We start from the raw sequence: 6158 nt of genomic DNA, 5'->3' as shown, positions 1-6158 counted from the left end.
CAAATTTATTTATTTTTTATTGTTTTGTCATTTCAGATCAGACTATAATTAGAATACATAAATGGTCTTATGAATTAAAATAGAGCCTGTTACATTATGGCAATAGAAATGAATTAACATTTATATAACATTTTACAGTTTCCCACATACTCTGTCTCCTCCTGATTCTTTTCTCACAACAACCTGTGAAGTAGTCAGAGCCAATACTATTCTATTTTATAGTTGAGGAAATTGAGGGGCAAAGAAGGGATGTGCTCAAATCCAATGAATAGCAGAACCTACATAAAATACAAGGTCATTTTATTGATATGTTCACTCTTTCAACAAATAATTTTGTATAACAATTGTATACCTCACATTCTTTCTTCTTCTTCTTCTTTTTTTTTTTTTAATTGTGATTTGGGTGAAAATTTACAGAGCAAATACACTTTCCATACAGCAGATCACATACACTTTGTCTCATGACATTGACCATAATTTAGCACCATGTAACATCTCCCCTCCCACTTCCTCCTGATAGTTACCTCTTCCCTGTGTCCATCCTTTCATGCACTCCTACACCCTGAGCTGTCTCCCTGTGCCTGAGAAGCCCTTCTTTCTCTCATACTTGTTCTCTCCAAGGAGTATATCTACCTCAGGTAAATGCTCAACTGATATGCATGTCTATTGTTTGGTTGGAAGCCACAGGTATGCATTCAATTCCAGACCTGAAGGGCAACTAGGGGCCATAGTCTCAGTGGTTCCACCAGGCTCCATCGGGCCAGCAAACCTGTTCCCTGCTTTTTTTTTTTTTTTTTGTCCAAATGATTTTGAGTTTTGTTCCACGTTGTTCTCCCTGTCTATTCAGGATCTCCTGCAAAGATCCTCTTCCAAGTGGTTGACAGTAGTAGCTGAGCACCATCTATTTCTTCTGCTCTCATAGTTGTATAGGCTGCAGATCGGATAGTGTACTTGTCGCTAGGACTAATTGTTTCCATGAATTTTTGGTTTTCTTCATTCTTCTTGGCTCTGGATGAGAAGAGACCCAACGTTGCATCTAGATGGCAGCTTGCAAGCTTTTAAGATCCCAGTCGCTATTCACTACAGTAGGAGGTGGAAAGATGTTTTGTGTAGTATTTTATGCCAATTGAGCTTGATGTCTTCTGTGACTATGGTCCCGAGCCCACATGTTCAACTACTCAGTCCCTCTGGCTGTGACCAAGCAGTGACTACAACCTTGCCCCTTGTCAGCCCCATTAAATACCTGGGAATTCAGATCATACACATAAAGTTATCGGACCACTGTCTGCCAACCCTATACATGTTCTTGGGTGCACTCTCCACTTCATATACATACCTAATATTTCAGCCTGTCCACCTATCTATCCACCCATATACCTATGTTTGCCTTCACTGATCATGCAGTGCTATAAGCGCAAAAGCGTTCATCTTTGTTGTCTGTACTTCCCACGTACCTCTCTATGTCTATCTCTTCCTCAATGCCACTATATTGATCACTCACATTTGGTACATTGCCCTTTTCTTCACCCAAATCAAAACTTATCTCTATCTATCTAACAGTATTCCCTCCCCTCCCCTTCCACCCTTGGTAACCAACAAAGAAAATGACCTTCCATAGATAAACGTTTCCTTGACTATTACAATAATGGACTAATACAGTATTTGTCCTTTTGTGATTGACTTATTTTACTCAGCATAATGTCTTTCAAGTTCATCCATGTTATGTGTTTTGCAGATTCTACATTATTCTTTAAGGTTGCATAGTATTCTATTGTGTGTATGTACCATAGTTTGGATATCCATTCCTCAGTTTATTTCTTAAGGAATAGCCAATCTTACTCATTTAATAAGTATGAACTTTATGTTGTTCTTATTGTTATTTGTTGCCTTTGAGTTAGTGTCAGCTCATAGAGACCTCATGTGTACACAGTAGAACTGCTCCATTATTATTTTTTCTTTTTTAAAATATTTAATTTATTTTTAATGGCAATATATACAACTAAACATACATGCATTCATAATTTCTACATGAATAATTCAATGACATTGATTAAGTTCTTTGCCCTTAAAGTTCTCGTCTGTGCTTTAGGTTATCTGTTGTCAGTTTAAACTTACATAGATAATTCTTTATAAGAACACAATGCTCAAGGGAAGCATTCTTTATTAATTGGGTGAAACCATTATTTAGTTTAGTTTTTTGCTTGATCTCTTTCTCTCTCAATGTAGAATTGCTCCACAGGGTTTCCAAGGCTGTAAATCTTAGAGAAGCAGACTGTTTCATCTTTCTCCCATGGAGTGATTGGTGGGTTTGAACCACTGACTATTTGGTTAGCATCTGAACTCTTTAACTCTGCACCACCAGAGCTATTTATTTATCTATAATTTATATCTTCTTTATTTCTACAAAAGATTTTAGGTCTTTTAATATAAATGCTTGAAATGAAAATCAAAGATCAAAAACTATGGAAAAGAAGAGGGGGAAAATGTGTTTTCAAAGTATACTGTAGTGTACTAATACAGCCACCATGATTGGGTAGTAGCTTTAACTCTGAACCCAAGGCGTATGTGGACAGAGAAAAATACAGCAAGTTATCTGATGCATTTTGTCTACTGGAAAGAACTAGACATAGAAGTGATAAAACTTTTATAGAGTTTCATCCTGGATTCTGAAATAAATCTATATCAAAGATCTGTATATAAGGCACATTGCCAAACACGATAACTGTATTTTTAGCAGCAAGTTTCTAGCAGATACAGCTATGTGTGTGTGTTGAAGGGTGGTTTTGTCACATTTCATCAAACTCTCCAAGAATTCCCTTCAATCCTCCCTCTTCCTTTGAGGGGGATTTAGGATGAGATGGGTGCAGGCTGGTGTTTCCATTTCAAGTTTTGGTTGCAGGCAATAAAAACTGCTTCTGGCCAACTCAAGCCAAAGAGGAAACATATCTAAGGACTAGAGTGGTAGAATTAGTCTTGGTTAACTACTGTTTTTCAGGTAGCTGATCATGGTGGACAGTTCCTTTAGGACTCAGCAGCCAGTATGGGTGACCTGAAGCTCTTCTGGCATCACTAGGCTTGGGACCAAATCCCAGAAGAGTCCAAGCAGCATAGCTTGGGTCCTGTGCCAGCTCCTGGTTGCTTGACAGCCGAATGAAACTGCACATGGTAGAGATAGCGATGTTCCCCTAAAAGCACTTGTACTCTAACTCCATCCCAAGTTGATTTTACTTGAGAAAATTCCCTGAATCAAAAGTAAAGCTCTGTTCTCCAGTTATTCATGATCTGAGCTTAACTGAGCAGTCTTTTCATGCTTTACTGACCCAATGATTGTGCAATGATCAATCTAGAGAGCCAATAGAATATGAAGAACAATTCATATTCACTATCAAGAACAATTTAGGCAGAGAATGGAGTTTGCTCCTCTGGTGATCAAGAAAGGAAATTTTAGGTAATGAAACAAATGGATTTGATCTGGAACTCATTGAGAAGGAAGCTTTCCCCCAGTGAAATTTAGCAAGGACTTTAAAAACAAAACAAAACAAGAAAAACACCCCCAAACCAAAAAACTCTAAACACCTTTAGAAAGTACTTAGATTTTATAATTCAGGAGGGAAAAACAAAGTATTATCAAGTTCTTGGACTAGACCACAATATATCAGGACTTAGCTTTTAAGGAGTCTAACATTGAGTCCGTTTAAGTCGATTTGCCATTTTCTTTTTCTTTTGATGAGTTAATAAGTTTGGAGCGTCTGAGACCTTAAATGTTTGCAAATCTCAGCTAAAGTGCTGTCCTCTTAGCTTCAGGCCTACTTTTGTCTCTGTTCAGCCCCTTCTCATCTTCCTTCCCTCAATTTAGAACTGACAATCCCCTGAGCTATTTTCAGAGATGAAAACAAGGGGGTCTGGTCTCATCTCTAAGGGTGATTCAGAAAGAGAACAGGAACTCAGAGACATGTTGTGTTTTGTCTCCCTCTACTTTTAAGATCACTCTGGGCTAAGTCACAGAGATGTGGTTCCCATGGTGACCCACAGATGTGGCCACAGAGACTTTGGTGGGTGTCAACTCAGCTATTTTTTTTTTTTTTCCTAATCTCATATAATGCACAGCCATATAAAGAAATGCAATTGAGCTTGACTTTAACATGCTTTTTATCTCTGACTTTTTTCTCTGACACATGACTGGCAGGCTGGATTATGGGGGCAGGGTTTGAGAAGTGAAGCTGGAATGGTAGGTAGGGCCAGATGACCGGGCTCACTGAAGACCTGGCTGAAAGAGGACTTTATCTGGTAGGTTTTTGTTTCTCAAAGTGTGGTCCCAGACCACCTACGTCTGAATCCCTTGTGGGATGCAGATGTTAAAATGTAGATTCCTGAGCTCCACCCTAGACATCCTGAAGCAGAATCCAGGGAGTGGCTCACACTTTTGCGTTTTTTGCAAGCACCCTAGAGAATTTTTCTGTAAACCAGTGTTTGAGAATTTCTGCTATGGGTCATGTGAGGCCTAGCAGACTTGTGTTTTAGCCAGGGCATTTTGATATTGGAGGATGAGAATGAGAACGTAATCTAATATTTATAGTAATCTAATATTAGTAATCTAGTATTTAGTAATCTAATATCTTACTAAGCACTTACATATTGTGCTTACTGCATAATGTGTGCCATGTGCCATGCACTATTTTAGTTGCCTTAGTAATATTTGTTCATTTAATTCTCATAACAACTCCAAGAATATGGTCTGTTATCATTTCACTTTCTAGATGAGGAAACTGAGGCACAGAAACCTTAAATAACTTGCCCAAGGTCATATAATAGTGTGACTTCAGAGCACAAGTTCTCAACTACTATCCTGTGCTGAAGGAGTCCCTGAGTGGCTCAAACAGTTAAGTGTTTGACTACTACCCAAACGACTGGTGGTTCAAACCCACCCAGAGGTGCCTAGGAAGATCTGTTTCCAAAAGGAGCAATTTTTCTGTGCACACGTGGGGTCTTCATGAGTCAGAATCAATTTGCCAGTAAACAACAACAACATACTCTGTGGAGATGCACAATGACTTATTGGAGGAAAGAGAAGTGAAGTTTGACCTGGAGGATGCTGGGACCATTAACCTTAACCTGAATGTGGAAGATGTGCTGGTATTCAGGTATCTATGTTACCAGTATCTCCCCTATTAGTTATGAGCTATTTAAAAGTAGGAATGTTGAAAATCACTCCAACTTCCAAACATAGCACGTGTCAGATTGTAGGGGCACCAGACTTAAAACAGGGGCCCAGGTCCTATAATCAGCTATATCAACAGCTTGCTCTCTGGCAAGTTACCCAACTCATTTATCCATTTGTACAATGAAGGTGTTGGATACGTGATGTTCCACTGTAATGTTGCACAGCTCCAGGGGGTACCATTCACTGAGTGTTTCCAGAGATATCGTGAATAATGGTACTGGGTTTGAACAAGAGGGGACTACTAAAGAGGGAAACACTTCCCTGTTGGAGAATAATTAATACACATAAAGTGTTTAAATCAGGCTCAACACTTCTATGTGCTATTATTGTTTTCAACCAGTTTCCATTGAATCAACTCTGATTCATGGAGACCCCATGTGTGTCAGTGGAACTATGCTCCATAAGGTTTCCAATGGCTGAGTTTTCAGAAGTAGATCTCCAAGCCTTTGTTCTGAGGTGCCCCTGGGTGGACTTAAACTTCCAACCTTTCAGGTTAGCAGCTGAGTGTGTTAACAGTTTGCAGCACCAAGGACGCTATTCTTGTCATTATAACCTCTAATTTTTTCCAGCTTGAATGTGGGTATCTGAGATTCTCTGAGTGACTTTTCCCCCTCCAGAATTAGGAAAAGTAGATTTGAAGTTGAACAATAAAAATAAGTCTATAGGCAGACAATTTTTTTTTTGTTTGTTAATTCAATCAACCCAGTAATCTCTATTGAATTCCTCTGGGCTCCTTTTCAGCATCTTCTTCCTTGGAGATCCCAATATCCAAGTAGGTGGGAAAGCACAGCCACCGCAGAGGGTGATGGGAACCCTCTCCACTTGGAATGGCTCTGTCCTCAATGCTGATCAGAGTCGAACGTACACAAGATATTTTTCAGTGGACGCTGTTTTGCTCCTGGGATATCTGTGCAGGGGTATAAGAAGCCTGGAAAAA

Source organism: Orycteropus afer, unplaced genomic scaffold (genome assembly GCF_000298275.1).
Source record: "Orycteropus afer afer isolate SDZICR_OR568_19922 unplaced genomic scaffold, OryAfe1.0 scaffold00198, whole genome shotgun sequence".
NCBI lineage: Eukaryota > Metazoa > Chordata > Mammalia > Tubulidentata > Orycteropodidae > Orycteropus > Orycteropus afer.
Note: the sequence above shows the minus strand (reverse complement) of the source record.